The sequence below is a fragment of the Triticum dicoccoides genome, chromosome 3A, assembly GCF_002162155.2.
Source record: "Triticum dicoccoides isolate Atlit2015 ecotype Zavitan chromosome 3A, WEW_v2.0, whole genome shotgun sequence".
Lineage (NCBI taxonomy): Eukaryota > Viridiplantae > Streptophyta > Magnoliopsida > Poales > Poaceae > Triticum > Triticum dicoccoides.
The window spans coordinates 523,753,553-523,775,961 of NC_041384.1; positions in this window are offsets into that span (position 1 = coordinate 523,753,553).

Consider the following 22,409-nt stretch of genomic DNA (forward strand, 5'->3'; position numbering starts at 1 on the left):
GCGCCACCTGCCAGGATCCACCCGCCGCGGCGCGCCCTCCCTGGAACCCCCACGTGTGCGGCCGGATCCTGCGGCTGCCTCATGCCTCCACCACCAACCGCCGCTGCTCCCCACGTCCCCCACCTTCGGTCAACCCCGCACTTCTCCCCTCCGGTGAGCTTTCTCTCGCCTCTGCCTTCGGGTAACTCCCCATTATCCTCCCTCTAGTCACCGCCCGGTTCATCTTGTGCGCTGTTGGAACGAGCGCGTCCATGCGCGACCCTCGGACCACCATCCCGGCTCGCCCCTTCGATGGCCATTCTTGTTCTTCAAGCTCCCGGATCCCGCAGATGTCTTCATCCCCAACCCCCCTGCGCGGTGCAAAGGCTGTTCACCTGGACGTTTCCGATGCCTGATGGTGCAGTTGCCGTCTGCAAGGTCCCGTCGATCCATTGGTTCGATCAACCAAGTTCTGGTTGTCTGGAAATTGAAGTTCACGAAGAACAAGGGGTGAAAAAAATGCGCTGCCACACTTTTTGTTTCGTGCTAGTTCATATATCTATTTTCTTCATATATATGTGCTCAAATTTTGGTTTTGCAGAATAAGGCATGCTGAGTCTGGCTCTTTGACTGTAGAATTAAGATACAGTGATCATTGGCGAAAATGGCTCCCCAGCGCAGGATGTTGTGGACGCGTCTTGCAGGGATCTCAGCCTCCCTTTAGATTTTGTTGCTTGCATGCCCTACTTGTTTCTTTTTAATGCATGTTAAATAATGCCCTCGACCTGAACTTTTTCTTGTGTGATTTGTCAATATTTTCTATGATCCATTTGGTATAGCTTTCTCTGATTTTATGGAGCTTTGTACAAGACTTCTATCATCATACTATTCCATGTTGGTTGTTGAGGTGCAAGCAAAAAAACGGTCTCGTACATCTACAGGAAAATTCACATACGTGCAAAAGAGTATGTTTTATAAATAAGTGCACGAAGTTCATTTACTGTCATCGAGGAAATTCATATGCTTTTTCTACTGAGAGAATGGTAACCTGAACGAATATAAAAACACAAAAATACCAATCAATAAATGATTTTTTCTTGTTTCTAAAAAGGACAACCAAGAAGTTCAACATGTAAAAATAAATAAATTCATGAATTCAAATAGAGAAACATATTTTTTCATTTTTAAAAATAAAAACCAAGAAGTTCAAAATTTAAAAATAGAGTAGTTCAAAGGTTTATAAAAAAGATTTCCCAGTACAGCAAATACTAGACATTCAAAATTAAATTATAGAACGGTTCGATGTTTCTTACAAAACTAGGATTATTTTCATAACTAAAATATAAAACCAAGAAGTTCCAATTTTAAAATTAGGGAAGTTAGATGTTTGTAACAAACTCATAATTTACACATTACTAATAATATAAAGTCAAGAATATTAAACTAAAAAAGGTAGTTCAATTAATACAAAAAACTCAAACACTCCCCGTGTGTTGGTAAAATAAAATTATGGCCAATGATATTTTTTAAACAAAGATATTATTTTAATAATAAAACTAAGAAGTTCAAATTAAAATATCAGACAAGTTCAAAGTTATAAAAACCCGTAGATTTTTTCTTCTTAATAAAGAATAAAACAAAGAAGTTCAAATTAAAAATAAAGGAATAACTAAAAAAGTTTAAATTAAAATTTCCTTGCTTTAAAAAAACTACTAGTTCAGACTAAACTAACAAAGTGGTTTCGTGTTTATTAATTTATTTAGGATTTAACAATTTTAAAAAACTAAAATATCCAAAAAAATAGAGAAGTAATATGTTGAATCCATTTATAATAAAAACTAGAAGTTCAAATTTGAAAAACGAAGAAGTTCAATATGTATTACAAAACCAAGAAGGTTAAAATGAAAAATAGAGAAGTTCAAAAAAGTTTATCAAAAAAGAGTTTCACCGTTACTAAATAAAAAAATTCTAAAAGTTCAAACTTAAATAACGAGCGCTGGAGTTCAAAATAGTTGTTCATCTTTCTAAAAGGACAATCAAGAAGTTCAAAATAATTTGAGCTTGTATTCAAAATAATTCTACACTGACGATTGTATGTGCCCCGAAGTATATTTCTAAAAACCTAAACCATTATGTTTTAGAAATTCATGTTCTAGATATAAATGTGAAGTTTATGTTTTAGAAATTCACAAGTTCACGTGTACCATATACTGAAGAAATTCATCAATGAAAAAAGGACCGTCTAGGCCATTTCACTGACAACAAAAAAATGCCTAAAAATGTCGCGAGACAAAAAAATAAATCTTAGAAAGTGGAAAAAACTATAATTTTGTTTTGTAAAAAGTTAGAGAGGCTCTATGTCTATAAAAACTCAAATTTTTTTCCATTACTAAAAGGAAAAAAAAGAGAAGTCCAAAGTGATAACTGCAGAAGTTCACGTACTGCATGATGTGTGTTCTGTATTAGAAAAATATAATAAAAGGGCAAAAAAGTCTAAAAGTTTTGTTGCTAGAAGTTCAAGTGCTCCGCCCGGGAAAGTTCAAAAATTCTTCCGAAAGAGGTTCACCGTGTATTTAGATGTTCAAATGGAAAAAGAAAGTATTTCAAATAAACAATGAAGTCCAAATTATAAAAATAGAGAAGTTCAATATTTATAAAAAAATCAGCTTTCTCTTCGTCACCAAAGAATAAAATGAAAGAAGTTCAAATTAAAATAAAAGGAGTTGTTTGATGTTTACAGAAAACTCAAATTCTTTCCATTCCTAGGAAAAATAAAATGTGTGAGGTTCAATTTAAAAAAAATTGATGCTTCTTTGAAAACATATTTTTCCTAAGAATAAGACTAAGAAGTTCAATTCAAAATAACAGAGAAGTTCGAAGTATATAAAAAACTCAGATTTGTTAAGAATGAAAACAAGAAGTTCAAAAATTAAATAACAAGAAGTTCAACTTTTAATAATACAACGCTTCAAAATTTCATAAAAAATATTAAGAAAATAAAACCAGGAAGTCCATATTAAAAAGATGGAGAAGTTCGATGATTATAGAAAACTCATATTTTCCTCATTATTAAAGAATGGAAAGAAGAAGTTCAAAAATAATATAACAAGAAGTTCAACTATTAAAAATAGAGCGCTTCAAAATTCATAAAAAATGATTAAGAAATTTAGATAAATATTTATAAAAACTTAGATATTTTCATGTAACCGAGAGAAGTTCAGGTTGATAACTGCTAGAAGTTCATGTAATACACGGCGTGCATTTTGTATTAAAAAAAGAACAAAAAAGCAAAGGCAAAAAGTTTTGTTGTTATAAGTCCAAGTCCTTCGTCAAAGAAAGTCAAAAAAAATTATTATGAGAGAGATTTGTACAAAAGGAAATAACATTTGTGTAACACTGACGAATGGATGAGAAAATTACAAACGAAAATACGTCACAGAAGTTCAATGTGAAAACAACAGGAAGTTCAACTAATGCACTAAATGAATTTTAGATGAATTTTTTTTAAAATCGTCGCGAGTATGAAAAAACAATCAACATGGGAAAGTTGCGTGTTTACAACAGCTTTGCACCGGTATATCAGTTGCTCAATTCCGGTGAGTGGATGGAGAGCTACGAGCAGTGGATGGAGACCTATGAGCAAAAAAAATCACGTGAAAAATATAGTGAAGTTCAGGTACACGCACCGAGAAGTCCAGGTTCTTCACGCGGTGCATTTTCGAAGAATCTGTTTCGCGATAAAGGCAGAACGCATGATCCCGCCGTTTTCGAAATTACTTGAAAACAGGTACGAATCAGAGAAAACCATCAACATGAAAAAGTTTCGCATTTTCCGTAGCTTTTCAGCGATATATTATTTGCCCCATTCCGGTAAAGTTTGTAGAAATTACGAAAAAAATACGTTTTTAACCATTTTCAAAACTGACATAAAATCGTAGTGAATTAGGAGAAATAATATATACAAAAAAGTTTCGCATTTCTTCAAGCTTTCCAACGCCATATCATTTGCTGCATGTGGACGTGCGGTTAAAAAATAGCTCAAAAATACGAACTCGGTGGAACTTGTACCATTTTCTAAATTACTTTTAAACCATTCAAAATTAGAAAAAACTTTTAACATAAAAAAGTAGCGCATTTTCATAAGCTTTCCAATGCCATATTATTTTCCTCAATTGGATTAGCCTTTAGAAATGGCGTCAAAAATACGAACTCGGGTGTTCAGTTTACGAAATTTTACGATTTTCCGAATTACTCTTTAACCGTAGGGAATTAGAGAAAACTTACAACATGTGGAAGGAGCAGTTTTGCAGCAGCTTTCCAACGCCATATTATTTGCCTCATTCCGGTAAACAGTTTAAAAATGCGATCGAAAATACGATTTACATTTTTTGTATGAAGAAAAAATGGTTTTCAAAAATGCTCTTAAACCGCTTACATTTTGCCAAAATTTTAACTTGGGTCATGATACTGATGTCCATAGCTATCCAACAGTATATCGCAAGCCCCATTTGGTCACCTTTTAGCTGAAGTTCAACCAAGTACTCGGGGAAGGTCAGGCGCGTTACTCGGGAAGTTCATGTTGTGATCAGAATATTATTCTAATCTCGTGATCAGAATAGTGTTTATGTATATATATATATACTGCAGTAATTTTTGGCCTTTTCTAGTCGATCCCCTAAACTTAAGGTTGCAAACTTCAATTTGATCAAGTTCAAAGCAGGTTCAACTGAAAGTAGCATGCATTCAAACATAAACATAGATAGTTTTGCATAACCATACATAAAACATAAATTTAAACTAACCTAAACTACTTTCGGTAGAAGTAGAGGTCGAGCCAATCCTTCCTCGCCATGTACGATGTGCCGCGAGCCGGGTCCGGGCCAGTACCGTCCTTGCGGTCATTGGGGAAGGTACTCCTCCACTCGTTGACGTCGATCTACTCGTCCTCGGGGCCCACCTTGATGCCCTCTGCGCCGCCGCCTTCGACCTCGTCATTAGAGGAGAGTGTGATAACCTCGCCGCCCTCCATGCTGCCGTCCTCGTTGCCTTCAACCTCATCATCAGAGGAGAGTGCGATAACCTCGCCGCCCTCCGCGCCGGCTTCGCCTCCACGAGCTCTGGGTGCTCCCGGTGTTGCTCTTGCATGTAGGCCTCGTCAGTGGCCTCGGCCTCGAGGCGCTCCCATGCCTCGCGGTCCTCCCGCGCCATAACCGAGCTTACCACCCTGGCTCCGGCGGAACGAGGTCGACCAGACGTGTGCTGAAGGGGAAATTGAGCCTAGCTGCCGCGTCGTGGTAGCGGACCAGCCAGCGGCCGTACTCCATGGGTGCTAGCTCGGCCGTGTGGAAGCTACTGAGCCACCGGCAGGTGTGGGTCTCTCGATATGTAATCTCGGCGATCCATGTCCCCCACCACCGCTGCCAGACCCTGAGGTAGGATTTCGTCGGCTGCCGGGTCCGGGAGAGGATGGGGAAGTCCTCGAACCGGCGTAGGGGCGCGACGACGGGTGGATCGGGGGACCGGCGACGGCGGGCGGATCGGGGGACCGACGACGGCGGATCGGGCCTGCGGAGGACGACGGGGACACGTCGGCGGCCACCTCGCTGGCGTCGGGTGAAAAGGCTGTGATAAACCTCTTTTTTGCCATTGGCTCCTCGAGCTCCCCGGCACACAAGCAGAGGTTGAGGATGGAGTCACTGGCGATGGCGGCGACCTACCAATGGTTTCGAGGGTTATGTGTGTCTGTGTGAGCGGAGGTTGTGTTTGAGGAAATACTGCGGCAACTGAAAATTTTACTAGGCGGGAGTAACAAGGCGGGGCTACTGAAAATTTGGATCAAGGGTGAGCAGATATTTTTGAGATTGCGAGGGATGCAGAGGCGGGAGTAAAATGCCGGGGCTACTAAAAATTTGAATCAAGGGACTGAAGGAGAGAGGGAGTAACAGACATCACACACGGTCCACCCATACTAATCGTGTGCTATCAAACATTAAAACCTTCCAGGCGGTAGATATTTTCGAGATTGTGAGGGATGCAGAGGTGGGCGTTTTTGGGGAGCGAGCTAGTGTGCTTGACACACCGACTGTGGACTGTAGCGGACGCACCTTCTCGTGTAAGCCATAGGCGTACTATACACTGACGGTGCTCCAAGATATTTTGTACTACATCTCACATGGTTGGTGATAATAAACTATGTGGGATCTAGTTGATTTGAATTACAAAATGGGGTCACAATGGCAATGGAAGCAATTTGAATTGCTAGACCTTTTATCTGCAGTGAACATGCAACTATATGTGTGTCGTAAAAGAATTGGAATTATTCAGGGTTCGTTTGGACATTTTATACATTGAACTGGTTTTCTAGCCATTTCAGGTGCACAATTCAAAAATTAAATACATGCACAAGCTCCGGTGCATACAAATTGGTTGAAAAATCAAATCTTTGTCCTTCAGTGCATGTTTAGGTCCCATGCAAGAAATGGGAATGATTCTTTTGGGGTTCGTTTGGCCTTTTTTATACATTAACTGGGTTTCTCGGCATTTTATATGCATAATTCAAATTTTAACTACAAGCACATGCTCCAATACACTAAAGTTGGTTGAAAAATCACATGTGTGTCCTTGGGTGAATTTCTAGGTCCCATGCAAGAGATGGGAATGAATTTCAAACACCAGGGCACTGTTGACTGCCGACAAAATATTGAGATACCTGGTTTTTAAATTATAATAAATCCAAAATTCGTCTGAAATACATGAAACTTGGCATGCTATCATGGAGCGGCATCAACATGTCGTGGTGAAAATTTTGTCCCATTTGGGGCAGGTTTGGGTATAAGCTTCTCACAAACCAGAGCTTCTCACAACAAGCAGGATGGTTCCGATAGGGAACGTACCATCTTTGGGGACGGGACGATATCCGTTGCCTTCAAAAAAATTCTGGTGTCAACATAGAACAACAGGAGTGTTGTGTTTAATCTTGGGATTTTTCGGGGTTCATTTGGCCTTTTTTATACATTAACTGGGTTTTCTAGGCATTTTATGTACATAATTCAAATTTGAACTACAAGCACATGCTCCAATGCACCAAAGTTGGTTGAAAAATCACATGTGTGTCCTTGGGTGAATTTCTAGGTGCCATGCAAGAGATGATAATGACATTCAAACACCATGGCACTGTTGATTGCCGGCAAAACGTTGAGATGCCTGGTTTTTAAATTCTAGTAAATCCAAAACTCGTCTGAAATTCATGAAACTTGGCATGCTATCATGGAGTGGCATGAACATGCTATGGTAAAAAATGTGTCCCATTTGGGGCAGGTTCGGGTATAAGCTTCTCACAAACCAGAGCTTCTCACAACAAGCATGATGGTTTCGATAGGGAATGTACCACCTTTGGGGATGGGACGATATCCGTTGCCTCTTATTGCTTTCAAAAAATTTCTAGTGTCAACATAGAACAGTAGGAGTGTTGTGTTTAATCTAGGAATTTTTCGGGGTTCGTTTGGCCTTTTTGATACATTAACTAGGTTTTCTAGGCATTTTATGTGCATAATTCAAATGTGAACTGCAAGCACATGCTCCAATGCACCAAAGTTGGTTGAAAAATCACATGTGTGTCTCTGGGTGAATTTCTAGGTCCCATGCAAGAGATGGGAATGAAATTCAAACACAAGGGCACTGTTGATTGCCGGAAAAACGTTGAGATGCCGGCAAAACGTTGAGATGCCTGGTTTTTAAATTCTAGTAAATCCAAAACTCGTCTGAAATTCTTGAAACTTGGCATGCTATCTTGGAGCAGCACCAACATGTCGTGGTAAAAAAATTGTCCCATTTTGGGTAGGTTCGGGTATAAGCTTCTCACAAACCAGAGCTTCTCACAACAAGCATGATGGTTTCGATAGGGAACATACCACCTTTGGGGATGGGACGATATCCGTTGCCTCTTATTGCTTCGAAAAATTTTCTAGTGTCAACATAGAACAACAGGAGTGTTGTGTTTAATCTTGGAATTTTCTGGGTTCATTTGGCCTTTTTATACATTAACTGGGTTTTCTAGGCATTTTATGTGCATAATTAAAATTTGAACTACAAGCACATGAGCCAATGGACTAAAGTTGGTTGAAAAATCACATGTGTGTCCTCGGATGAATTTCTAGGTTCGATGCAAGAGATTGAATGAAATTCAAACACCAGGGCACTGTTGATTGCTGACAAAACTTTGAGATATGTGGTTTTAAAATTATAGTAAGTCCAAAACTCGTCTGAAATTCATGAAACTTGGCATGCTATCATGGAGCGGCATCAACATGTCGTGGTAAAAAAATTGTTCCATTTGGGGCAGGTACAGGTATAAGCTTCTCACAAATGAGAGCTTCTCACAACAAGCATGACGGTTTCGATAGGGAACGTCCCACCTTTGGGGAAGAAACGACATCCATTGCCTCTTATTGCTTCAAAAATTATCTAGTGTCAACATAGAACAACTGGAGTGTTGTGTCAATTTTTGTGATTTTTTGGGGTTTGTTTGGACATTTTTATGCATTAACTGGGTTTTCTAGGCATTTTATGTGCATAATTCAAATTTGAACTACAAGCACATGCTCCAATGCACTAAGGTTAGTCGAAAAATCTAATATGTGTCCTTGGGTGAATTTTTAGGTTCCATGCAAGAGATGGGAATGAAATTCAAACACCAGGGCACTATTGATTGCCGGTAAAATGTTGCCTGGTTTTTAAATTCTAGTAAATCCAAAACTCGTCTGAAATTCATGAAACTTGGCATGCTATCATGGATCGGCATCAACATGCCATGTTAAAACATTTGTCCCATTTGGGGCAGGTTCAGGTATATGCTTCTCACAAACCAGAGCTTCTCACAACAAGTATGATGGTTTCGGTAGGGAACGTCCCACCTTTGGGGACAAAACGATAATCATTGCCTCTTATTGCTTTCAAAAAAATTATGTCAACATAGAACAACCGGGGTGTTGTGTCAATTTTGGGGGGTTTTGGGGGTTCGTTTGGACATTTTTATGCATTAACTGAGTTCTCAATGCATTTATGTGCATAATTCAAATTTGAACTACATGCACATGCTCCAGTGTAGATAAATTGGTTGAAAAATCAAATTTGCGTCCTTGGGTGCATGCTTTGGTCCCATGTAAGAAATGGGAATGAATTTCAAACACCAGGGCACCATTGATTGCCGGCAAAACATTGCGATACCTGGTTTTTAAATTCTAGTAAATCCAAAAGTCGTCTGAAATTCATGAAACTTGGCATGCTATCATGGAATGGCACCCGACATGCTGTGGCATTTTTCATGTCCATTTTGGGAGAAGGCGCACTTGAATAATGACAACCAACAAAGGCATTTTGAAAAAAATAGCTGCCACTTTAATATCTCAAACGTTTGTATAATTCAAACCGTGTGCATTCTCTTAACCATTCATGTGACGCCGCATGTCTTGGTTTTAATGGTTGTAGGAGGTGCCGTGCGGACAGCTGCTTGACCTTGACTGAACAAGAGGCGTGCGAGCGCAGGCTGACCGAGAGGCGTGCACACTGTCCTCCAATGTGCAGGCTCACCGGGAAGCGTGTGAGCTGTATGCTACGCAGGATCACTAGGAAGCGATCCCATTAACTTCCATGGCCGCCCACCTTACACTCCATTAATGGCGCCTGAGCCGCTGTTTAATACAGGCGGCCTTATTGTTCGCCTCCCATTCCCCTCCCTCCCGCAGACCTCCACCAACGCCATGACACAAAATGATCATCTGCCACTAGTCTTCAAGTTTGGTGAAGTCGACTCCGAGCCGGAGCAGATAGAAAATAAGGAGGAATGGGGCCTCATGGACATGGCCCAGAATGAGCTGGCCTTGGCGGTTGCTGCACCCGGTCCCGTCCCAGCTCCCATCCCCACACCCACGCCAGTGACCATCCCCGTAGCATTGACGGGCTGGTCACCAAGCACTATCGCAGAGCTGGAAGGCGCGGGCGTCAGCGAGGTCTCTGCAGACCCACGCGAGCTCGTGTACATGTCAGTGCCCGCGCCCGTGCCCATGCCCGTGCGCGCCTCTCCACCCATCGTGGCGCCGGCCCCCATGCGTTTGGCTGCTCCCGCTGCGCCCGTGCCCCTGCCCATGCGCACCCCCACCCACCACGGCGCCGGTCCCCGTGCGTTTTCCTGCACCCGGCGCACCCATGCCCGTGCCCATGTGTGCGCCCCCCTCAGCGGAATGGGACGCTGCCGTCGACCGCTACCTCTCAGTGGCGCAAGTTTCCGTCCTCCCGTGCCCCGCGTTCAATCGCGCGACGACATGATGTTTGATTTCCAAGTGAAGAACATTTTGTGCTGCCTCGAAGACTTCAACAACGGCGTCCCGAAGGACGAAAACAACAACGACGGTGCGGCACGCCACCTCCGCTGGAAATAGTTTTTTGGGGTTTAATACTGTATCTCAAATTCTCGATCATATGAATATAAATTTGCAGTGTGACTGAATGAAGGATATGGTTTGAATGAACTTGTGTTTTCTCTGTTAATGTACAGACTTATCAAACGATTTTCTTTCGAAAAAACGTCAATGGTTTTTAAATATAAAACACTCATCGCAAACATTTTAGTTAGAACACCCGTATGCAAACGGACAACTTCTGAGGAAGCCGATGGAAAATGTGCCGAGCAGGATTTCTGCATCCCTTCAACGCAAACGGTTGTTTTGCATGACCCGTGTGCAACCATGTACAAACAATTGGGTAAGATTTGCATATCTGTCATTTTGGGTATGTTTCCATTTGTCAATCTGGAAAGATTGACATTTGTTTATCTAGTAGCATTGCCATTTGTCAACCTTGTAACACTGCGATTTGTCAAAATACGCGGCTACAAATCACTAGCACTATCTAATTTTTGCAACTGAAATCACTAGCACTGTTCATATGGACACCACTAGCAGGCGTGAGTTGATGGACGCATATGCAAATCTACCATTGATTACATACAACAAGTCATCAACCCACAACGACAACGAGGATACATGTAGGATTATATATCATTTCCAACAAAACATTCTAGTAAAGTAAAGTTTTTCTCACACAATAAATAACAAAGCGATGAAATGAACTTCAGCTCAACCACTCGTCGGCGTTGGAAACGCTTGCTTTGAACCAGAAGTGATTCTCTGGGAAGGGCTAGCAACTGTCAATCTCGAGACCAACTGTCAGCATTCTGGGAACGGGGGTCCCCAGACTTGCCTGCTTGCGGCCCGCACGTGGCTCCACTGGCGGCCCCGTACGGCCCATCCTCACCGGCAAATAGTCAAGTCCCTCACGAGGGGCCAAGCCTCGTGAGGCGGACTACGCAAGACCTCCTCAGGGGTGGCCTCACCAAGATGGCTCGCGAGGGGCGTAGAGATCAAGGAGAGGGGCACCTCGCGAGGTTCCTGTGACTCAAGCCATGGCGACCGAAACCAGGCGGGCGCTAGTGCATGCAGTGTCCTCATTTTCCTCTTTGGTGCTAAAGGATCCTAAAAGCTTGAGATCTCTGTCCCCATTCACCCGTTTGCATTCCTACCATACCAATTTGTGTTTCCCCAACTCGTTCATCTTCACCAACTTGTTACTATTTGAGGTTGGGCTCCTAGATGGTTAGAGGTTTTGTCGGAAGCTTCCTTGCGTGTAGGGTGCTCTGGAGACGTATCTAAAGATGTGGTGGTTGCGTACAACACCAACCCTGATTGATTCGATGCTCATTCGTTGTGGTGACTATAGGAGAAAACGGCGAGCCATCCGTGGCATTCCGAAAGCCCTGGCTCTGGCACCGCTCCAACAGAGATTAACAGTTCCCAAAGGAAGTGTGAACTTCGGGATAGAATCTGCATCATTGACTCACTTGTGGTTAATCCTTCCCCACACTTTACTTTTCTTTGCATGCTTGTTGGCTTGCTATCTAGATTTTTGCCTAGTATACATTGCTTTTAAGTTTGCTTGCCGTATAGGTTGTGTTCACCTAGTTGCATTTTGCTACTTGTGAGCTCTGTTGGGATTTCCTCTAAGAGGAGAGGATGATGTAGTATAGTAGATATAAGTATTTCGCTCAGTTAAGAATCAAGGTTATCAATCCAGTAGGAGAACCACACGAAACCTCGTTAACAACACCTACACACACAAAAGCAAATACTTACACCCAACGCGATCAAGGGGGTTGTCAATCCCCTTGGCGGTTATTTGCAAGGATTAAATCTCATAGTGGTAAATAGATAAAATAAGATACAAAATAAAATAATGATAATAAAATTGCAGCAAGGTATTTTTGGATTTTATATATGATAAAAGTAGACATGGGAGCCATAGTTTTCACTAGAGTTTTCTCTCTCAAACAAAAAGCATACGGTGGGTAAACAAATTACTATTGGGCAATTGATAGAAAAACACATAGTTATGGCGATATTCAAGGCAATGATCATGTATATAGGCCTCACATCCGAGACAAGTAGACCAACTCCTACTTGCATCTACTACTATTACTCCACCCATCGACCGCTATCCAGCATGCATCTAGGGTATTAAGTTAATAAAAACAGAGTAACACCTTAAGCAAGATGACATGATGTAGACAAAGTAAATCTAACCAATATAAATAAACCCCGTCGTTTTCCGCTTAATGGAAACAATACAAATACGTGTCTTGTCCCCTACTTTGTCACTCGGATATAGAGCACCGCAAGATTGAACCCATTACAAAGCACCTCTCACATTGCAAGATAAATCAATCTAGTTGGCCAAACGAAACAGATAGATTGGATAGATATACAAAGCTATAATTATCATGCATAAAATAATTCAAACAATACTCAAATAAGATTCTTGAATAATCTGATCATAAACCCACAATTCATCGGATCCCAACAAACACACCACAAAAGAAGATTACATTGGATATAACTCCAACAACATTGTATTGAAGATCAGCGAGAGAGAAGAAGCCATCTACCGACTAGCTATGGATCTGTAGGTCTGTGGTGAACTACTCACACATCATCGGAAGGGCAGCAAGGCTGATGTAGAAGCCCTCTGTGGTTGATTCCCCCTCCGAGATAGTACCGAAAAGGGTCTCCAAATGGGATCATGGAAGAACAGAGACTTGCGGCAGTGGAAAAAGTATTTTGGGTGGCTCTCTATTGGTTTACCGATTTTATAGAATTTATAGAGGTGGAACTAGGTCAGGGAGCCACGAGGGGCCCATAAGGCATTAGGGCGCGTAATGTTACCTTGTCGTCTCCTCGTTTGCTTTCTGGTCTCCTCCAGAAGCTTCTAGCTAGTGTTTCTCTTGCCCATAAAAAATGTTCAAAAAGTTTTGTAGCGTTTGGACTTCGTTTGGTACTGATTTCCTGGAAAACCAAAAACTGGCAAAAACAACAACTGGCACTTGGCATAGGTTTAATAGGTTAGTCCCAAAAAATGATATATAATTGCATATAAAACATCGAAGATTGATACTATAATAGCATGGAACAATAAAAAAATTATATATACGTTGGAGACGTATCAAGCATCCCCAAGATTAATTCCTGCTCATCCTCAAGTAGGTAAGTGATAAAGCAAAATTCCTGATGGGGAATGTACCTAACATGTATATCATGTAATCTTTCTTTTAAGTATGAATACTAGGATCTGAATGATTCAAAGCAATAGTCTACAATGTGATATAAAGACATCAATACTCAGGCATACTAACAAACTATCATGCCTTTTAAAATAAGAATGCTAAAGAAAGTTATCCCTACAAACTCATATAGTCTTTTCATGCTCCATCTTCTTAACACAAAGTGTTTATCATGCACAACCCCCGATGACAAGCCGAGCAATTGTTTCATACTTTTTAATGCACTTCAGCTTTTTCAACTCCCACGCAATACATGAGTGAAAGCCATGGATATAACACTATGGGTGAAATAGAATGCGGTGGTAGAGATTAATAAGGGAAGTCAAAAAGCAAGATAGTCTCACTTCGACGAGGCTAATCAACGGGCTATGGAGATGCCCATCAATTGATGTCAAAGCAAGGAGTAGGGATTGCCATGCAACGGATGCACTAAGAGCTATAAGTGTATGAAAGCTCAAAATGAAAACTAAGTGGGTGTGCATCTAACTTGCTTACTCATGAAGACCTTGGGTATTTGAGGAAGCCCATCATCAGAATATACAAGCCAAGTTCTATAATGAAAAATGCCCACTAGTATATGAAAGTGACTAAATATGAGACTCTCTATATGAAAAACATGGTGCTACTTTGAAGCACAAGTATGGAAAAAAATATTAACATTGCCCCTTCTATCTTTTTCTCTCATTTTTTGGTGGGCTCTTTTGGCCTCTTTTTTATCTCTTTTTTTTCTTTTTTTCCTCATCGGGACAATGCTCTCATAATTGCAATGATCATCATACTTCAATTTACTTACAACTCAGAATTACAACTCGATACTAGAAAAAACATGACTCTATATGAAAGCCTCTGGCAGTGTACCAGGATGTGCAATGATGCTAGCATAACATGTATAAACAATGATGGACAGTGGTTGAGCCACAAATTCTATGGCAGCTATATGATCATGCAAAGCAATATGACAATGATGATGCATTGTCAAATGAATGGAATAGTGGAAGTTGCATGGCAATTTATCTCGGAATGGCTATGGAAATGCTATAATAGGTAGGTATGGTGGCTGTTTTTAGGAAGATATAAGGAGGCTTATTTGTGATAGAGCGTATCATATCACAGGTTTTGGATGCATGACAAAGTTTGCACCGACTCTCGAGGTGAGAAAGGGAAATGGACGGTACCGAAGAGGCTAGCAAATTACGGAAAGGTGAGAGTGCGTATAATCCATGGACTCGTATTAGTCATAAAGAACTCACATACATATTGCGAAAGTTTATGAGCCCTCGAAGCAAAGTACTACTATGCATGCCCCTAGGGGGGTATATTGGTAGGAAAAGACCATCGGTCATCTCCAACTGCCACTCATTAGGAAGACAATCAATAATAAATCATGCTCCAACTTCTTAGCATAACTGGAGACTATAGATGCATGCTTTGGGAGTCACAACCCTTAACACCAATATTCTTACTAAACCACAATCATTCACTAGAACCTCCCACATATTACCATATTAATATCGCAAAGCTATTGCAAGGAATCAAACCTACCATATTCAGTTATCTACATGAAAGTTTTTATTATATCCCTCTTGGATAGCTATCATATTAGGACCAATTTCATAACCCATGCATATTGCCATTACTATTGTCAAACTCTCAAAATGATATAAGTGAAGCATGAGAGTGCAAATATTTCTTTAAAATATAACCACCGTTGTGCTCCAAAAGATATAAGTGAAGCACTAGAGAAACTGCCTAGCTCAAAAGATTTAAGTGAAGCACAAAGAGTACTCTAACAAATCATGAATAAATGGGTGTCCCTCTCAAAAGGTGCGTCCAAAAAAAGATGATTGTGGCAAACTAAAAAGTATACAAAGAAAATATCACTATGATACAGGACGCTCCAAGCAAAACTCATATCATGTGATGAATAACAATATAGCTCCAAGTAATTTACCAATGGTTGGTAGACGAAAGAGGGGATGCCTTCCGGGGCATCCCCAAGCTTAGACACTTGGGTCTCCTTGAATATTACCTTCGGGTGCCTTGGGCAGCCCCAAGATTAGGGTCTTGCCGCTCATTATTCCTTCATCCATCGTGATCTCACTTAAAACTTGAAAACTTCAGCACACAAAACTCAATAGAAACCTCATGAGATCCATTAGTATAACAACCAAATCACAAACTTTAGGTACTGTTATGAACTATTCATATTTTATTATTGCATAACACCTACTGTATTCTAACTTCTCCATGACTTATACCCCCGATACAATCCATAGATTCATCAAAACAAGCAAACTATGCAACGAAAATAGAATCTGTCTAAAACAGGACAGTCTGTAGTAATATGAACAATGACTGTACTTATGTAACTCCAAAAATTCTAAAAAAATTGGACAACATGGGCAATTTGTATATCAATCACATTTAAAACAATTCAGAATTTTATCACGTTCCAGTCAATTTAAACAATTCTGCTACTAGGCATAAAAGTTTCTGTTTTTTCACATAATCAAATCAACAAAAGCATCCCAATGGCTTTACTTGGCAAAAACCTAATTAAAACAAAAAAATACAATCATAATAGTAGAGTAATTGTGTGAACACTTAAAAACATAAAATTAAAAGTAAAAATTAAAATAACTATTGGGTTACCTCCCAACAAGTGTTATTGTTTTATGCCCTAGCTTGGCGTAAGACAATGTTTCAAGTGATGTCATCTTTAGTTCCCAATTCCTCAGTTACACAACCACGCTTCCTAGGTGGTTAGCATGAATATTTTTTGTGATCACACTCCTAGAAACAAAATTAAGGAATTTATTCTCATAGATGGGTTTCTTTATTAAATAATTGAAGCTGTGGTGAACACTAATCATTTTAAGATCTTCACTCCCATTAATAGAAGTGGCACCCTTGTTCTTAGGAACATACATAAACTTGCAATTCTTACTAGGAGGAGATCTTTCAATAGTTTTAACGGAAGAAAAAGTGAAACCCAAATTATTAATAACTTCTTCTAGCTTATCAATTCTAGCAGGACTTTGTTCTATCCCTTCATTGATTACCGGTTCTTTCTCCTTTAGCATCTTCAAAGTAGTTCCTACCCTTGATCCATATTGAGTAGTATGATTATGAATCTTTTTATCTAGATTTTCAATGTGGTCTATGGTAGGCATTTTATTTTCAATAGCTTCTAACCTTTGGATAATATGCTCCAAAGTCAATGTTATTTCCTTAATAGTGATTGGTGTTGCTCCCACTAAATTTCCCATAGCATTGAAAGCATCCATAGGGTGACTACTCAAGATATTCCCTCCAGTAATAGTGTCAAGCACAAATCTAAACCAACTAGTAACACCGACATAAAAAATTGCGAAGAAGAATAGTAGTAGATGTTTTACGAGTTGATCTATTCTGAGCATCACAAATCCTATGCCAAGCATCTTTTAAACTTTCACCTCCCAATGTTTAAAATTTAATACTTTATTCTCAAGAGTCCAAGCAACAAGTGAAGAACTAGCTAGAGTGACAAAACAAGCAAACTAGCAAACAAGCCAACAATTTTTTTGCAAAACTGGTTTTCTGAAAGTAAGAGAAAGTAGATGATAGTTTATGCGAAGGTACCTGATAGGTTTTGGTGATGTCTCCCCGGCAACGGCGCCAGAAATTCTTCCTGCAACTTCGAAGCTGCGTTGGGATATCCTCGAAGAGGAGACGATGATGTAGTACAGTAGAGATAAGTATTTCCCTTGGTTAAGAACCAAGCTTATCAATCCAGTAGGAGAACCATGTGAAACCTCGTTAACATCACCTACACACACAAAAGCCAATACGTGCACCCAACGCGATCAAGGGGGTTGTCAATCCCCTTGGCGGTAATTTGCAAGGATCAAATCTCATAGTGGTAGATAGATAAAAGAAAATACAAAATAAAATAATGGCAATAAAATTGCAGCAAGGTATTTTCAGATTTTATATATGATAAAAGTAGACCCATGGGCCATAGTTTTCACTAGTGGCTTCTCTCTCGAACAAAAGGCATACAGTGGGTAAACAAATTACTGGTGGGAAATTGATAGAAAAGCGCATAGTTATGATGATATTCAAGGCAACGATCATGTATATAGGCATCACGTCCGAGAAAAGTAGACCGACTCCTGCCTACATCTACTACTATTACTCCACCCATCGACCACCATCGAGCATGCATCTAGGGTATTAAGTTAATAAAAGTGGAGTAATGCTTTAAGCAAGATGACATGATGTAGACAAAGTAAATCCAACCAATATGAATAAACCCCTTCGTTTTCCCCTTAATGACAACAATACAAATATGTGTCTTGTCCCCTACTTTGTCACTGGGATATAGAGCACCGCAAGATTGAACCCATTACAAAGCACCTCTCCCACTGCCAAATAAATCAATCTAGTTGGCCAAACCAAATGGATAGATGGGAGAGAAATACAAAGCTATAATAACCAGACATAAAAAATCAGAGAAGACTAAAATAATATTCAGAATAATCTGATCATAAACCCACAATTCATCGGATCCCAACAAACACACTGCAAAAGAAGATTACATTGGTTAGAACTCCAAGAACATCGAGGATTACATTGTATTGAAGATGATAGAGAGAGAATAAGCCATCTAGCTACTAGCTATGGACTCATAGGTCTGTGGTGAACTACTCACACATCATCGGAAGGGCAACAAGGTCGTTGTAGAAGCCTCCATGGTCAATTCCCCCTCCGGCAGAGTATTGGAAAGGGCCTCCAGATGGGATCACGGAAGAACAGAGACTTGCGGCGGCAGAAAAGTATTTTGGGTGGCTCTCTATTCGTTTCCTGATTTTAGAGAATTTATAGAGGTGGAATTAGGTCAAATAGAGCCATGAGGGGCCCACAAGGCATCAGGTTGCGCCTACCCCCCTTGGCGCACGCTATTGCCTTGTCGTTTTCTCGTTTGCCTTCTGGTCTCCTCACGAAGCTTCTAGGGTCTCCCTTGTCCAGAAAAAATTGTCAAAAAGTTTCATAGCGTTTGGACTTCGTTTGATACGGATTTCCTGGAAAACCAAAAACAGGCAAAAAACAGCAGCTGGCACTTGGCACTGTGTTAATAGGTTAGTCCAAAAAAACATATATACTTGCATATAAAACATCCAAGATTGATACTATAATTGCATGGAATAATCAGAAATTATAGATACGTTGGAGACATATCACATTTCTAGTGAACCTTGTTTATCCGCATTTCCCAAATATTGACAATTGAGCTTAAAATTTGTAGTCTCATATTCACTCTCCCTCTCTAGTGGACCGTATCGATGATTTCAACAAGACAACCATTGTTAAAACATGCACAAAGCCAACAAAAAGCCCAATGCACAAGAAGCATCAGCACCGTAGGCCAAAAGCTACAAATCAACCTTGTTTGCCAAACGGTTTGCAGCCTTCTTTGTGAATTTATAGTTGTGCGGAGGTGTATGGGATATCTCATTCAAAAATATGACACCAACTTGCATGCATAGAAAACCATGTGAGTTAGAGCAAATTAAGGGCAACACCAATGTGAATCACCAAATCGCATGCAAATGTCCGGACCGAACAATCTAGACATTCAAAATCCCGACAAATTGGCACCAAACTGGTGACGTTTGCAGGAGCAGGGACGTCCCCCGCATAGAACTCCAACAACGCGAACCCTTCAAAACCCTTATGCTTCTCCCTTCGCTCTAGAATCCTCCGCCCCATATTCATGTCGTTCAAAGCTGATTTGAATAGACGACCGCCTATCCTCATTAATGCCGGCTAACCGGCACGCCATTCATACTGACATGGCGACCGAAGAAGGCTACTCTAGACGCAACCCGCATTAAAGCAGTGTCAATCCACCTGCCATGATTATTTAAAAAGGCCAGATGTGGACGAAAGTCCTAGACCAACATGCCACCGCCAGTCGTCACCCAAACTCGCACACCTCCACCACCGGTCGCTGCGATGGGCAAATCCGACACCTCCAAGAGCTACCTGGCATGAACCTCAGGTTCCGAGGGAGCTCCGCATCTTGGCGCCACCGCCCATAGTTTTTGGGTTCTCGGTGTTCATGGTTCAACAATCTGCTTGGGCGCCGAGGACTAGAAATCACCCCTCCTTGCCGAGACTGCCGCAACGGATGACGAGTTCATGCGACAAATTATGACAGTGATGAAGTAGTCGATCATTGGCTGCGGCCAATGCCATCGTCCCATGCATCATGCAGCGTGCCCAAATGGACGCTGCGTGAAGGAGCCGGAGGTTTGTTGGAACTTTGTTAACTATCCTCCATTTGATTGTAATATATCAACAATAAACAAATTTAATCCGTTTTAGCATCTATTGTGTCTGTTTTTGTGTTCAGTCTGTTTGAAATGGGTCAAATATATGGTGCTTACTTTGGATGACCCCAACACCATCCGGTGAACCCGCTATTTGCATAAACGTCCAAACATATCCGCAAACACTTGATGTTATTCGATTTGGTTATATGCGCTGGAGTTGGCCTAAAGCATCTAGTCACCTGGTGATGGAGCAACGCGTGTACCTACTTAGATCATATAAAACTAGTCTCCCTATATATGCCCCAAACACTAGGGTGGGCTGCCCGGACCAAAAAATATCACCAACTGACACTGGTACAATGAGGTGCTATACAAACAATTTTTAACCCCTTTCCGCGACGACATTTGGAACCATAGCCAAGTGAGTGTGGGCGATAGGGGGGTCCTTCCCAGACGACCCAAAGACCATCGAGGATATGCCCTACTGGCACACACGCTCGGCAAAATGAGGTCGTGTGCGACCGGCGGCGATCAAATATGGTTATACGTAGAGTAGTGCTAAAAAAATACAATTATACATGTGAAATCGTTTTCGGTCGTAAGTACATCCCACACAGTCAGTCTCCGCTAAACATTTCCATTCGTATATACATCCCACACAATTTCTCCATGGAAAACGTTTCTGTTCACAGGTACATCACACATGATATTAACAATTTTATCGTTTGCGTTATTGAATGCATCACACACGGTGCATAGAAGAAACTATGTGGCAAAGGTTGTCCATCACACATAGTTTTTATGTGGTAAACTTATGCACCAGGTGGCCTAACACAAACAATTTTCAAGATAAGGTGGTGTGTGATTGTTCATTGAGCCAACACGGTTTATTCCTAGAGACTGTGTGCGTTGCGTAAGGTCATCGGCCATGGTATTTTCTCAATAACCGTTTGCAATAGCAAAACCCAATTAGCTGGCTAAATCACCATTAGCAGGCTAATTGCCCTATTATTAATAATCCATTTATTAATCTAATTGACATTCACATTAAGAACATAATATATTTCATTTCCATATTAAGGAAGCAGGATTTCGTAATTGAAATACATCAGAGTACAACATGATATAGCTTCAGCACTCAGCTACCCCATTACATAACTGCACCAGCACCAAGTTTCACATGCAACATGTAGAACCTTTCAAAATTAGCATCATAGACGGTACATAGACAGATGCATCTCATATGGAAAACTGCTGAAGCGGAAGGCGAATATTGAGCCTTTATTCATGTTGAAGGTCTTTGCATATTTAGGCCAGTGCCTGTGGATGATTGATCGTTCGTCCTTCGTCCTCTTCCGGAACACTTCAATATTGAACCGTGGGTGTTGTATGAAAACCTTCCTCGCCTCCTGACCATAGAGGTGGTTTGAGAGGTGATCATCAGTGAACTGCTTTGGAAAGGCCTAAAAACAAAGATGTGCATAAATATCTTCTCTATATTGGAAATGGGGCAAAGGAATAAAAAAGACAAGGTATAATAGTTAGTACCATCTTGTAGTGAACTAATGTCTTCTTCATTGTGTAGACAAAGATCTTGTTGTTTTTTCTGCTAAGTTCTTTATCCCAACAATCTTTCTGAGTTTCTTGACTTGATTGATATTCATGGACAACTCATTTCCCCATAGGCAAAAAGGGTCGAACAGTGGGTTAAAACCTCTGACAGCACGATCTACATGTGCAAGACCAAATTGTTAAAAACCTAAATATTAGAATGGTTCCTGCAATTGCACAATAATGTGCTATTAGACAACGGACCATGCACGTGCTAACCTCAATTGTAAACCTCGGTACTTCCCATTGTTTCCCTGCAACACATATAAGGTAGTTAGTCATCAGGTTAAGTAAGGGTTCGCATGCTATCAGTAAAATATGTTGATGAAAAATAAGCACATTGCTGATTCATCAGATTAATTCAAGCCACATGGAAAATCCATTTATCAAAACCAAGCATGATTAAGAAATAGGAAATACAGCACTTGTATATATTTCTCCTGTATTAAGTGGAGCCAAATTTGATTTATTCCTCACATGCACAACAATACAAAATTCTACCCATGACAATTGGACATCGCATTGCAGAATTGAACCAAGCAGTTAACTAAACATCGCAACAAATGAACCAAACATTAACTGAGCACCACATTGCACAATATAACATACTCATAATAGAAGATCAGACAGTTAACCAAACCAAGCATGCTTAACAACCTGGAAATATAGCATTGGTATTTGTTTCTCATGTATTTACTACAACCAAATTAAATTTATTCCTCACATGGTATACAATAACAGAATGCACCCACAACAATTGGACATCGCATTGCAGAATTGAACCAAGTAGTTAACTAAACACCACAACAAATGAACCAAACGTTAACTGAGCACCA